Source organism: Myotis myotis, unplaced genomic scaffold (assembly GCF_014108235.1).
Source record: "Myotis myotis isolate mMyoMyo1 unplaced genomic scaffold, mMyoMyo1.p scaffold_m19_p_4, whole genome shotgun sequence".
Classification (NCBI taxonomy): Eukaryota; Metazoa; Chordata; class Mammalia; order Chiroptera; family Vespertilionidae; genus Myotis; species Myotis myotis.
Window position 1 is genome coordinate 91,596,432 of NW_023416346.1, and position 15,452 is coordinate 91,611,883.

Below are 15,452 nucleotides of genomic sequence, written 5' to 3' on the forward strand. Positions count from 1 at the left end.
TCAATTTTCTAAGGGCCTTACTAGATAAAATATCTTGTGATATGCATCACTATCATTATATACAAGATGCTGTGGACAAAAGGGGCCACATGCTGACCTGACAAGCTCAGGAGAGGCCTGCATGGCAGTTTTGCAGACTCAGAGACCTAAAGTAACCATAAAGGATGGTCTGAAATTAAACCTTAACTAAAAGCAGTTATGGTGGGCAGTTACGTCCTAAGCTGATATCTTCACTGATAAGGTCAACCTTTACCGTAACTGAGCCTATCTGTCTTTTTGCATCTATGATAACATACCCTTGAAATGTCTGAGTAACTTGTGATTTCCCTGTATCTGGAGCCCCTGGGGCACAGCCAGGTGTGCTGGGCCCAGGACAGATGCAGCAGATTCCTTCACTATCATGTTAATTGTTCCTGCACCGACCTAAGCATGTGTCCATCATTTTACTTTTTATCCTATCACAGAGGTTCCCCCCCCCCCCCCGCTTCGCTTAATCCCACCTCCTTAAATGTGTCACCAATGAATTTCATGTATAAATACAGATGTAACCCTGCCATTCTCCGGAGCACTATCTCAATTCATTGAGGTTCTGCTTCCCGGCATATGTCGACAGTTTGGCTCAAATAAACTCACAAAAATTCTTTACAGGTTTCAATGGTTTTTTTACCTTAACATTAATTGGCGTAGTCACGGCAGGATTCCAAAGAAGCTCACCCAGGACCATCCCTTGGACTTTGACTCGGTGCTAGGATCCAGCAAGGGGCCCATTGAGCCTGCCGGTTCTCCGCCCATTGGGTGAATCTGGGTGAGTTTTTTCTCTTGGATCCAGAACCTTCCCTTCCTTTGGTCAAAGGTCGGACTTTATTTGAGCTGTTTTAAAATCCTTGAGGTGGAACCAGGGTTGCTAAGACCCCAGGTTCAGGGTTCACAGCGGAACCTAGGCTAAGGCAGGACTGGAGGAAAAAATGGTGGCTAGTTTTGATTTCTGCTCTTCAGACTAGAATTGCTTTCTGAGAGTCTGAGCAAAAAAGAAAACCTTCGCTGTAACTAAATGGCTTATCTAGGGGGCCTCATTAAGGCTTGGTCTGCCCGGGCCCTAAACCTTTCCTGTGGTTTTAGACAGCCGGGAGAGAAACTGAGGCCACATTTGACCCACTGCATAACATGTCTAGAAAGTTTGCTCAGACTACAGATATCCAAAATAAAAATAAAAAAATTGACATGGAAAATTGTGCCTCCAAGGCCAGAAGCTCCCGAGACACCAGCCCTCATTTAATACTCCTGATAGGAAGCCTTTACTTGCAAGTACTTTACAGAAATGGGAAGATTTAATTAGAAAATATTAACTGAGAAATGGCTAAAATGCAGTTTGCTTGGGGTACCTATGTTAATATTTTGCATGCAGAAATTATAAAATGCCGGCTCTGAAATTAAACTGAATGAGTACATAGGAAGCATATCTTGATTTGGAAATTAGAAGCTTCTAGAGAAAAGCATAGAAAAAATTTATTCTAGTAAGACGGAAATTAATAAAATTTTAGAGACTGTCTCAGAACTATTCTGAAGTTAATTAATGTCTACCCCTTGTTTTTCCTTTAGCCCATTGTTTATTTTTTGAATAGTCCATTGGGAATATACTGAAATTCTAGAGAGGGGAAGTTCCTGAACCAGGGACAAAAGACACTGCTTTGGTAGTTTCTAATGCTAGACATTCTTTGCTGTAAACTTTAGTGTGTTCTGTGCGACTTGATGTTTTTGTGTATTTGTTGTAGTGAAATAGGAAAAAAAAATTTTAAAATGTCTTTCTATTAATCATGACTTTGGGAAAATACGCCATTTGAGTCATTTGCTGAAACTTCCCCAAAGCAGGATGTGGGGAAGGGGAGAAGGGAACACATGGCGATCCAATATGGACGCCTCCTCCCTAAGTATTCTAATTTAAAATCTCCTTCTTGTAATTGAAAAGTTTTACACAATTTAAAAATGCGTCTGGTACTTCTGTTCACATGTAAAGAGAAAAGCTGGTTTAAAACTAATGTGTGCAATTGTCCTGTTTTTGGACATTTAGATAGAGTTTTGAACTGGAATCTCTTCACACATGTACAGAATAAAACCCAAGACTGATTATTTCCTAAGAAAAATGGCGAATTTTACCCAAGGAAGGAATACAGGCTGATTCTAGCAACAAGATTGATATTTTTCCATAATAAAGTGATTTTTTTTTTTTTTACAAGTCCTTTAGTTGATCTCTTACCCCCCTACCTCCTGCCCCGCAACCCTCCCCGGCCTTCCTGCTGCAGTTTGACAATCTGTTTGAGGCAGCTCTGCCTCTGTATCTATTATTGTTCAAAAGTTTATAATGGTCTCTATTATCCATGAATGAGTGAGATCATGTGGTATTTTTCCTTCATTGACTGGCTTATTTCACTTAGCATAATGCTCTCCAGTTCCATCCATGCTGTTGCAAATGGTAAGAGCTCCTTCCTTTTTAGAGCAGCATAGTATTCCATCGTGTAGATGTACCACAGTTTTCTAATCCATTCATCTACTGATGGGCACTTAGGCTGTTTCCAGATCTTAGCTATGGTGAATTGTGCTGCTATGAACATAGGGGTGCATATATCCTTTCTGATTGGTGTTTCCGGTTTCTTGGGATATATTCCTAGAAGTGGGATCACAGGGTCAAATGGGAGTTCCATTTTCAGTTTTTTAAGGAAACTCCATACTGTCTTCCATAGTGGCTGCACCAGTCTGCATTCCCACCAGCAGTGCACAAGTGTTCCTTTTTCTCCACATCCTCTCCAGCACTTGTCGTTTGTTGATTTGTTGATGATAGCCAGCCTGACAGGTGTGAGATGGTACCTCATTGTTGTTTTGATTTGCATCTCTCGGATGATTAGTGACTTTGAGCATGTTTTCATATGTCTCTTGGCTTTCTGAATGTCCTCTTTTGAAAGGTGTCTATTTAGGTCCTTTGCGCATTTTTTGATTGGATTGTTTATCTTCCTTTTGTTAAGTTGTATGAGTTCCCTATAAATTTTGGAGATTAGGCCCTTATCAGATATGACATTGGCAAATATGTTTTCCCACACAGTGGGTTTTCTCGTTGTTTTGTTGATGGTTTCTTTTGCTGTGCAGAAGCTTTTTATTTTGATGTAGTCCCATTTGTTCATTTTCTCTTTAGTTTCATGTGCCCTAGGAGCTGTATCAGTGAAGAAATTGCTTCGGCATATGTCTGAGATTTTGTTGCCTTTGGATTCTTCTAGAATTTTTATGGTTTCCTGTCGTACATTTAAGTACTTTATATCCATTTTGAGTTTATTTTTGTGTATGGTGTAAGTTGGTGGTCTAGTTTCATTTTCTTGCATATATCCGTCCAATTTTCCCAACACCATTTATTGAAGAGACTATCTTGGCTCCATTGTATGTTCTTGCCTCCTTTGTCAAATATTAATTGAGCATATTGGTTCCGGCCGATTTCTGGGTTCTCTATTCTATTCCATTGATCTATATGCCTATTCTTGTGCCAGTACCAGGCAGTTTTGAGAACAGTGGCTTTGTAATACATCTTGATATCTGGTATTGAGATCCCACCTACTTGGTTCTTTTTCAGGATTGCTGCAGCTATTCGGGGTCTTTTTTTATTCCAGATGAATTTTTGGAGAGTTCGTTCTAGATCTCTGAAGTATGCCATTGGTATTTTAATGGGAAGTGCATTGAATTTATAGATTGCTTTGGGTAGTATGGACATTTTAATGATGTTGATTCTACCAATGCATGAACACGGTATGTTCTTCCATCTGTTTATGTCTTCCTCTATATCATTTTTCAACGTCCTGTAGTTTTCTGAGTAGAGGTCTTTTACCTCTTTAGTTAAGTTTATTCCTAGGTAGCTTAATTTTTTTGGTGCGATGGTAAACGGGATTGTTTTTATAATCTCTCTTTCTGAAAGTTCACTATTGGTGTATAGAAATGCCTCGGATTTCTTGGGGTTAATTTTGTATCCTGCTACATTGCCAAATTCATGTATTAAGTCCAGTAGCTTTTTGATGGAGTCTCTAGGGTTTTGTATGTATAATATCATGTCATTTGCAAATAAGGACAGTTTTACTTCCTCTTTTCCAATTTGGATGCCTTTTATTTCTTCTTCTTGCCGAATTGCAATGGCTAACACTTCCAGTACTATGTTGAAGAGGAGTGGTGAGAGGGGGCATCCCTGTCTTGTTCCTGTTCTTAGGGGGAATGGTGTTAGTTTTTGTCCATTGAGTATGATGTTGGCTGTGGGCCTGTCATATATGGCTTTTATTATGTTGAGGTATGATCCTTCTACTCCCACCTTGCTGAGAGCTTTTATCAAAAATGGGTGTTGAATTTTGTCAAATGCTTTTTCTGCATCAATTGATATGACCATGTGGTTTTTTTCTTTCAATTTGTTTATGTGATGTATCACGTTTATTGATTTGCGGATATTGTACCATCCTTGCATCCCTGGGATAAATCCTACTTGGTCATGGTGTATGATCTTTCTGATGTACTGCTGGATCCGATTTGCTAAGATTTTGTTGAGGATTTTGGCATCTATGTTCATGAGGGATATTGGCCTGTAATTCTCTTTCATTGTGTTGTCTTTACCTGGTTTTGGTATTAGGGTGATGCTGGCTTCATAGAATGAGCTTGGAAGTGTTCCTTCCTCTTGAATTTTTTGTAGTAGTCTGAGGAGGATAGGTTTCAGTTCTTCCTTGAATGTTTGGTAAAACTCCCCTGTGAAGCCGTCTGGTCCTGGGCTTTTGTTTGATGGAAGCTTTTTGATGACTGCTTCAATTTCTTCCATAGTTATTGGCCTGTTGAGATTTTTAGATTCTTCCTGATTGAGTTTTGGAATGTTGTATTTTTCTAGGAATTTGTCCATTTCCTCCAGGTTGTCTAGTTTGTTGGAGTAGAGCTGTCCATAGTATTTTTTTAACAATCATTTGTATTTCTGTGGGGTCTGTTGTTATTTCGCCTCTATCGTTTCTGATTTTGTTTATTTGGGTCCTCTCTCTTTGCTTCTTGGTGAGTCTGGCTAGAGGTTTGTCAATCTTGTTTATCCTTTCAAAGAACCAGCTCTTGGTTTCATTGATTTTCTGTATTGTTTTTTTGGTCTCTATGTCATTTATTTCTGCTCTAATCTTTATTATCTCCTTCCTTCTGCTCACTCTGGGGTTTTCTTGTTGCTCTCTTTCTAATTCTTTGAGTTGTAGAGTTAGATGATTTACTACCATTTTTTCTTGTTTTTTGAGATAGGCCTGTAGAGCTATAAACTTCCCTCTCAGGACTGCTTTCATTGTGTCCCATAGGTTTTGGATTGTTGTGTTTTCATTGTCATTAGTTTCCAGGATGTTTCGAATTTCTTCTTTGATTTCATTGGTAACCCAATCAATATTTAATAGCATGCTATTCAGCTTCCAGGTGTTTGAGTATTTTGGCTTGTTTTTATTGTAGTTTATTTCTAATATTATGCCATCGTGGTCTGTGAAGACGCTTTTTATGATTTCAGTCTTCTTGAATTTGGGGATACTTTGCTTGTGACCCAATATATGGTCTATTTTTGAATATGTCCTATGAGCATTTGAGTAGAATGTATATTCCCTGGCTTTCGGGTGAAGTGTTCTGAAGATGTCTATTAAGTCCATCTGATCTAGTGAGTCATTTAGGATTGCTGTATCTTTGCTGATTATTTGTCTAGAGGACTTATCCAGTGCTGTCAGTGGTGTATTAAAGTCCCCTACAATGATTGTATTGTTGTCGATCTCTCCTTTGATATCCTCCAGGAGTTTTTTTTATGAATTTGGGTGCTCCTGCATTGGGTGCATATATGTTTACCAGGGTTATATCTTCTTGTTGTATTGATCCCTTTAGTATTATGAAGTGGCCTTCCTTATCTCTTGTTATGGCCTTCACTTTGAGGTCTATTTTGCCCGATATAAGTATTGCTACCCCAGCTTTCTTTTCCTTTCCATTTGCCTGAAAGATATTTTTCCATCCTTTCACTTTCAGTCTGTGTGAGTCCCTTCTAATGAGGTGGGTTTCTTGTAGACAGCAGATGTATGGGTCATGTTTTTTTATCCATTCAGCCACTCGATGTCTTTTGTTTGGAGCATTTAGTCCATTTACGTTTAAAGTTATTATTGAAAGGTACTTGTTTGTAGGCATTTCTGTTTTTGTGTGGCTGTTTTCTTTCTGAGGTTTTTATTTCTTATTTTTATACCAGTCCCTTTAGCATTCCTTGCATTGCTGGCTTGGTGGTGATAAACTCCCTTAGCCTTTTTTTTTTTTTGTCTGTGAAGCTTCTTATTTCCCCTTCAAGTTTGAATGATAGCCTTGCTGGATAGAGTATTCTTGGATTCAGTCCTTTGCTTTGCATCACTTTGTAAATTTCCGTCCATTCTTTTCTGGCCTGATGTGTTTCTGTTGAGAAATCATTTGACAATCTAATGGGAGATCCCTTGTATGTAACTTTCCGTCTCTCTCTTGCAGCCTGTAAGATTCTCTCTTTGTCCTGAACATTTGCCATGGTAATTATGATGTGTCTTGGTGTGGGTCTTTTTGGGTTCACCTTGTTTGGGACTCTCTGGGCTTGTGTGACTTTTTTCTTCCCCACCTCAGGGAAGTTTTCTGATATTATTTCTTCTAATAGGTTTTCTAATCCTTGTTCATCCTTCTGTTGTTCTGGTACCCCTATTATTCGTATGTTGTTTCGTTTCATGTTGTCCCAAAGCTCCCTTAGGCTCTCCTCCTGTCTTTTCATTTTTTTCTCCAATTGCAGTACGTTTTGGGTGTGTTTTGCTTCCTTGTCTTCTAAATCACTAATTCGGTCCTCCGCTTCTCCTAGTCTACTGTTGATACTTTCAATGGAGTTTTTCATTGCAGCTATATCACTCTTCATTTATTCTTGGGTCTTACTTAAGTTGTTGATTTTTTCATCTGTTTCTTCTTGCTTCTTGCAGAGGTTGTCGATTTTTTCCTCCATCCAGTTTTTCACTCTAGGACCCTTATTCTGAATTCTTTTTCTGTCATGTTGCATGCCTCTGTATTACTTAGCTGCTTTTGGAGAGTCCTCCTTCTCTTTCCTTTGGGGGTTTCTTTGTCTACCCATGTTTGATCTCACTGACATATCTAGATGTTGAGTCATTCAGTGGCTGCTCCCTGGGTGGCAGTGACTCCTTGGTCTGTGGTTGCTCTTCGGGCGGTTGCGGTAGCAGCTGCTCTTCAGTTGGCAGCAGCTCCTCTGGTGGGTGCTGTTCACATCTGTGGTGGCTCTTCTGGCTGGTGGGGGGAGGTTTCACATACAGCTGCTGTTCCTCAGCAGAGAGTGTGGTGCTCAGGAGGCTGCTGTTGCTTGGATCTGCTGCGTTGATTTAAAGGCACAAAATACAACACAACAAGGCACCACGTACCAGGCACTAAACACAAATATATTCACAATATTAATAACCCCAGGTAAAGGTGACCGCCCGAATTAAGAGAATTAGGGGATAAGGAAGATAAAAGAGAAAAAAGAAAAGAAAAGTAGGGACCAAAAAAAGGAGTGCAAAAATGAAATTGGGAAAAAGGAGGGGGGAAAATAAAAGCGAGAAAAGAAAAGAAAAAAAAAAAGAGCGAAAAGAGAGAATGAAGTGGAAGAGGGGAAGAGACTTTTTATATGAGGAGAATACTCCTATAGAACAGCCATTAATCCCAACAAATTCCAGCAACAGCTCCCTGGAGATGAATGCAAACTAGAAACAACCAATAATATAACGATGAAAATAGAATGGAGAACACTAATCCCAAAATAAAATAAAGAGAAAATAAAATGGCACTTTAAAAGATGGTAAAATGGTAGCAGTAATAATACTGGTTAAAAATAAGAAGGTAGTAATTAAAAGGGTAAAATCAGGTGATGGAAAAAGAAGAAAAATAAAGAAGAAAAGAAAAAAAAAGAGAAAAAAAATTGGTTTCTTAGTTAAAAGGTGAAAAAAGAAAAAAAAAATATTGCAGTAGTGAAGGTCCTTCGGTTCTTCTATTCTTCAGTGTGGCTCGCCTTAGACCTACCAGGTATTCAGGAGAGTGTTGAGTTTCCCTGCGATACACTGTTCCTCTGTGTTATAAACCACAGTCCTTATTTTAAAGCAAGCCGCATTTGTTTCCCAGACTGCCTTATTTTGTGTTTAGCAAAGAGTCAGTTTGTGGGTCAGCCTCTGGGTGGCAGTGTTCTGGGGTTGGCCTCTGAGGCTATAGGGCCTCTCTGTCCAGTGGAAGTTCACTGCCCAGAGCTGGCTGCGTAAGAGTTATCAGTGCTGTGTTGTTGCTGGGATTGAAAATCCCTCTATAGGCCAGACCCTGTTAACTCCCAGGGACTGATCAGGTTATTTTAATCCTTGATCTCCTACAGGGTGGAATCTGGGTGTGGCTGTGTTCCTCGCCTGGGGGTTGGGGGAGGAGTCTCACTCTCCAGAAAGAATGGCTGCCTCAGCCCTGGGCTCAGGGGTGTCTCAGCACTCAATTCGCTGCCACCTCTTCCTGTCCCCCTTCTCTCCTCAGTCTCTCCCCAGATTCCACTCCTCCGCACACTATCCCTCTCTTCAGCACAGGTGAGTGTCTGTATCCAAAATGTCCCATGAACAGGATTCAGTGAAAACAAACAAACAAACGCCGGCCGGACAACAAACGCTTCCCCGGAAACGGGGAAGGCTTGGTTTCTGTAAGCTTCTTCTCTTACCGGGACTGCATGGTCTGGTCAGCTCTTCAGGCTGCCCCCTTTAGGCTCAGTCCTCTGTGATCACAGACCCAGCTCTCAATTCCCCCGGCGGCGCCAGGAATCCCGCAGTTCTCCTTTCCCCCGTCAGGGGCTCTGCCTGTCCCAAGGGACTCGGCTGTCTGCCACGCGGTCTCCCTCCGACTCTCTGGGCTCAGAGGTGTGGCAAACTTTCCTGCCCAAATCCCTGGTTTTTTTACCTTTCCAGGGGAGTTCTGCTCTTCCCGGCTGCAAACCGTCTCGCCAGCTAAGGGAACCCTGTTCGGGCGCCAGATGCCGGGGTCCAACCCCAGCGGGTCCAGGGGTCCCCAAAGGTGTGGACGGAGTCGGCGAAGAAGGAAGGACACGGAGACAGCATTCAGTTGATCAGCAGCCTAGCCAGGATCTCTAGCCAGGATCTCCAGCCAAGTTCTGGTCTGGATCTCCAGCGAAGTTCTGCTCATAAAGTGATTTTTGAAATGTTAATGAAGCCTGTTCCAAAGTTAACTCTAAGACCTCCAAAAGAAAATTCGGTAAAATTGTCTCTGTTACAAAAATCTGCCAAAGTAAATGCCTTAAAATAATAATTGGATTTGAATCTCAAGAAATTATGTAGCTACAAGTTTGCTTCTTGACTTTCCCCGGAGAAAAAATGGTCGTTTTAAGGTCAAGGGCTGGGCCAGGCCTGTTTTCCAGCCTCAGGCGTGGTTTTCCAGAGCTTCTGGGAACTTGAGACCTTAAAGTTTACTGAATCAAACGATAAAAACTTATGTCTAGGTATTTTGAAGTGACATAATACATAATATTGATCTGAGTGTGCCTCGTACGAAATCTAGAGGGTAGAATTGAATCTGTTCATTGATTGTGTCTTATAATTTTGAAGTTTATTCTTAAAAAAATGTTACTGATTAAGAAATGCTAAATATTTGACTTGCCAGCTAAAAGTTTAAGGTTCGGATTGAATTGGGAGAAATTGTGTAGTTGTGGTATTTTTGAAAAATAATTTTGGCTTTCTCTGAAATAATTAGGAATTCAAAATGTGCTGCTTATTGGTCTAAAAAAAAAAAGGATTAACTCTGTGATCTCAATTGAAATTTTTAATACAAAAACCAGTTTAAATTTAATTGCAAAGAACAATGTAGACAGCCACCACTTTGGGCTGCGTGACTTGACAGCGCCATGATGGCCACATGGCTTGCAGCTCCCCTGGGGGCCGCCATCTTGAAATGGCAAAGGCCAACCCATCCCTTTGAATTAGCCAATCGGGAGAGACCATGCGCCTGAGCTCCAGTCAGGAGCAAGGGACGGGCCACTGGGTTGTTACAGATTGGGAGTTTATGAATTATTTTCAATGCTGAATACGCTGCTTGCAATAAGCCATGTGCCTCATTTTAAAATCCTACATATTATTAATTAATTATCATGGGGTCCAAAGGTATACAAATTTTATATTCTCTATGTCATTTTACAGAGATTATTACTTACCAAAAAATTGTTGTCTTGGAATGTTAAAAGCAAAGTTTTTATCAAATCTATAACCACGCCACTTTTAAATTTTGTCATTTGTGGACAGCTTTATTCTGATGCATTTGTAGGTTTATTATATGTTTGGGGGGGGAAAAATTCAAAGGACTCTGACTTAATCTAAATTGCAGGCTTGTAAGCAGGTCATATTTTTGAACTGGATGAAGATTTATAGAACTTCAAGGAATAACTGAATTCAAAAAACTACTGGCAAATAATCAGGATAAACAAAAATAACTATGGAACTAAATGAATTGAGGATAATTATTCTTATGACTGTTTAAAATATTGTTGACCTTTAAATCTTGTTTCCCAAATATAAGGAAAAGTAAAGAGCAGACATTCTGCATTGTAGGAACTAACAAATTGGTAGCAGATTCATTTCACAGTACACTCCCGGGTGACGAAAATTTCAAAGATCATGGCTTACAACCAGGAGGTTTGGTGTATTGGAAAAGACACCAAATAAAAGACTCTCTCCAACCTCGTTGGAGATGGCCTTACCAGATATTACTAACTAACCCATGTGCAGCTGAACTTAAAGGAGTTAGCTCTGGATTCACATTTCTCATTTGAAAAAGGCACCTGACTGTGAATGGACATCTACTCCCATCTCTGACACCTATCTCCATCTGCAACAGAGATAAGAGACTTTTCAAGGGCGAGAAACAGCTGAGGCCTTTCGAGGATGAGAAGTCGCTGACCACAGAGGCAGACAGCTATCCCAAGATGACGTCAACAAGGCCTGTATACTCACAAACTGATATTGCTTGCTGTGGTGATTCAAAGTTTTTAATGGGGAATGTTATCTGTCTTTATTGTTTAAATATGTCTTTGTTGTCTAAAATTATTTAGCTAGTGAAATTTCTGTTTGTGTCTCTTTAAAAAAAATATGAATGTATCACTAATCTGAGGAATGTTAATTATTTACATGTCACCTAAAAAATTAAGGCTAAAAGTTCTAACTGGAAAGTATGGCTTAGGTGTGATGGAGGAAGGTAAAAAGAAATACTTAATGGAAGGTCTGAGGCATGGTTATGCATTTTTGAAGGACATAGAAAGAAGGTTTGAAGGCTAATTTGAAAGTGTGAAATTTGTGAAGGTTTTGTATGTGATGAGAAGGAAAAGAGAAATGTTGAAAGAAAGTTGAATGCATGATAGGCCAGTAAGCTGGAACAAGTAGAATAGGGAAACTGAGCAGAAATCCTATCTTCCTTAAACCAAGGACACTTGGGAGTAAATGATTTGTATTTGCCTCCCTAAACAAAGGTCAAATCGTTTATGTCAATCTGATTAGTGTCATTTGCTGTCCACACCCAAGGACAAATGAAGTTAGAAAATAAGCCTTATTTTAATTAGTTCTTTTATTCAGGTATTTTTAAGGAGAAGGTGGAGGAGCCAGGCAGCAGTGTTCACAGACTCCTCCCCTCAGCTGAATTGGCAACAATAACAATCTCCCCTCATCGCTTGGCCTCCTCATATGGGAGGCAGACCTAGCTCCCAGAAAATTCCCCTATGTTTTGTGCTGAGGCATTTGTCTAGTTGCCGTGTCTATTTAGTCTTGTTTTCTTTGTTCAGTATGAGCACTGTTTCTGTCTGAATGAGACATGGGTCGAGAATCCTGTCCTGGGATGTGGGAAAGGGAGGCCCCCACATCTATTCCTGTCAGGCCCCCATCAGGGGACTTGGGCGGTGTTCCTGTTATCTGCTCAAAATCCCAAGACTGTAAAAGTACTTGTTCACTGAAAGGGTGTAGGTGCAGATGTTTGTTCAATGCTTGTTTTTCTGCCTAGGTATAATTATTCATATAAGTGTGGAAGTCTGCGGAAAACAAAACAAAACACACACTCGATTTCTTTAGGGCTGAATAGCAAAACACCCCCGAGCAGCCTCTGGGTTCTTTTCCGAAAGGGTGCTTGCTCCCTGTCAGAGGTGGAATCAGCCCACCCAACAGAATTTCTGTCTGTTTGTTTACTAGAGACTTTGATTTGCTCTGCGATATTTCTGTGTTGGGTTGAAATTTTGGAATTCTGAGGTAGATTTAAAAGTATTTGTGGATAAATAGGACCCTCAGTTAGTTTCTTGGTACATTCTGGAGCAGCCTATGCAGTCTTGACAGAGCCAATGGGACCAGTAACATCTAAGAAGACATCGGTCCAGGGAGCCACCGGACAAACTGCCTTTTTCCTTGGACATCAAAGAGGACTGTGGACATTGGAAAGAACATGGTAACACATTCATTTATGGTCATGCCAGTTTGCCCGTACCCCTTTCTTGGACATGATTTCTTACAGAAACTACAAGCCACCATATCCTTCAAGGGGGGCGGAGCACACTTCACTGTGGATCCAAGGAACCCAGGCTCGGACCCATCCTCCCTTGGCCGCATTCTTCTAACCTGTCCTCTCTCAGATGAATATCTCTTGCAGGAAAGGGCCAATGTGACTCTGCTTTCTTGGGGAAATTATGTCTCTTTTCCATGGTTTGGGCAGAAAACAACCCCCTGGGGTTAGCAAGTTATCAAGCACCTGTAGTAGTCCAAATGCAAGCCACCACCACTCCAGCTCAGGTTCGGGAATTCTTAGGGGCAGTTGGATACTGCTGCCTGTGGACACTGGCGTTCACAGAGATTGCTAAACTGGACCGAAGTGGAACAACGGGCCTTTGAGAAGCTAAAGAAGGCTCTCGTCTCAGCACCTGCCCAGCCTTGCCAGACGTCAGGAAGCCCTTCCACCTCTACGTGAGTGAGGTAAGGGGCATTGCCAAAGGGGTTCTCACCCAGACTCTAGGTCCCTGGAAGAGACCTGTGGCCTATCTGTCTAAGAGACTAGACCCCATGGCTGCAGGTGGCCAGCGTGCCTCCAGGCAGTGGCCACCACAGCATTGCTGGTAAAGGAGGCAGATAAGCTAACTTTGGGCCAGGAACTAGCCCTGACAACACCTCATGCTGTGGAAGCCTTCCTTTGAGGTGCTCCGGAGAGATGGATGTCAAATGCCAGGGTCACCCAGTACCAAGCTCTTCTCCTGGACCAGCACCACATCTGATTCTATAAGACACTGGCCATCAACCCTGCCAGCCTGCTCCCAGATGATGATCCATCCATGACTGCATAGACGTAACAGACGCAGCTCGCCCAGACTTGACAGATGTCCCATTATCATCACCAAACAAGGTACTGTTATGTACAAGATGGGACAGTGGGAGGTGGTAGTCAGCCTAGACTGCCCAAGGAAACCGAGCTGCAGACCAAGCTGCCAAGGAAGCCGCCCAAAAACCAGTGGGGCCTTTACAAGAGAAGGTATTGGCAGAACAGAAGCAAGCTACCAGAGGACCAAATGGTTGGTGGACTCTACCAGATGGCAGACTGTTGGTCCCAGAGGCTCTAGGTCGGACTTTAGTTGCCCAGTTACACCAGGCTACCCACATAGGCGTCACCGAGACTTCTGAACTTTTGTGAGGCAGGTCACAGGTAAATGCTAAGCAAGGTAAGAGGGTCCCCCTGGGAATTCAGGCCTGGGGAAACTCCCCAGGAAAGCATTGGGAGGTGGATTTCACAGACATTAAGCCACCGGCATCAGGGTATGATTACCTGCTAGTTTTCATAGACTCTTTCTCAGGATGGGTTGAAGTCTAGCCCACCAGGACAGAAACTGCCTCCATTGTGCATACTGGCCACAGATTCAGGGCAGGTATGAACAGGATTCTAAAAGGATTTTAACTAAATTTGTCCCAGAAACCAGTGAAAACTGGACCAACCTCCTGCCCTTTGCCTACTTACAGGCCAGGTGTACCCCCAATCGGGAGGGGTTCTCTCCTTTTGAAATCATGTTTGGTAGACCTCCCCCTATCCTGCCCAAAGTTAGGGGAGGAATTAAAAGTTTAAAGTCATAACCGTTCCTTGCTCAAGTCCTTGCAGGCTCTGCAGTATACCCAGAGAGCCACCCATAAGCTTGTTCGAGATGCCCTGCCAGTGCCACCTCGGACCCTGTACATCCTTTCCAGCCTGGGGACTCAGTGTGGGTAAAGAAGTTCATGGCCCAAGGACCACCCCAACTTGGAAAGGACTATACACTGTCTCCCTGCTGACGGCATTCAGACCTGGCTACACCACTCCCAGCTCCTGCACCAGAAAACGGCCTTGATCCTGGCAACCAGGGGCCTCATCCGTGAGATCCAGGAGGAGGCTCAATGCCCTCAGGAGGAAAACTGGACTTCAGTGAGGACAGTACTGATGGGGACCGTGGCGCTAGGGCACTTGGTAACTGTAAGAACATTTTTTTTTTCTAGCCAGTGAGAAAGTCCATGGCCAGGGGGGCTAGATGCATAAGGGGACAGGAGAGCAGGAACAGAATAGAGAATGCTCCTAAAAGAAGTGGGGTGAGTAAATGAAAATTAAATGTGCCAAACCGGCAGTTTAGAAAAATTAATTCGGTCAAACTACTTGTAGCTAGGGGGCAGTATAATCCCCTAACTAGTAAAGATGAATCCACGATTTGACTCATGTACATAAAACCAGTGGGGAATGAAGTATGGTACCTATTTGCTTTGCTTAACAGTGGAAAAATTATTTTGATTTTCTGAATTGTATACATCATCCCATGCGATTGAATGACTATCCCATTGATTGTTATCTTACTGGTTTTGGAAAGCACATTCTTCTGTACCTGGGAAACAGGACAGCACAATTATCCTAGGTTGTTTAGTGACCACAGATAATGCATTCCAGTTGACTCAGTGGTCCCAAGGCCAGGGCAGCGCAATTACTCTCAATTTAATAAATTCCTGGCAACTCAGTGGTCTCAGGACCTGAGGGCCCTGGATAAGGTGTTTCTGTCAATTCAGTGACCCCGAGAACGAGAACTATAATTAACATGCTTAATTCTGCTTCTGTAAACTGTTTTGCGAACCAGGTTCCTCATTCCAAACCCTGGGATGTAATCAATACCTTTGTGATTTTTGTGTTCATGATATGTAAATGTTATAATAGATGCAAAAAAGCAAAACTTAAGACATGGGGCAAAAAAACTCGGATCATGATGGCTCAAAAATTAGAAATGATCCAGAATACCTTTTAACAAGGACATATAGGACCTGACTGCCTCCCATTTACCTGCCCTTTTTTAAATAATAATAATAATTCGACCTTAAATGCCATCTAAAGTTATGGCCTTG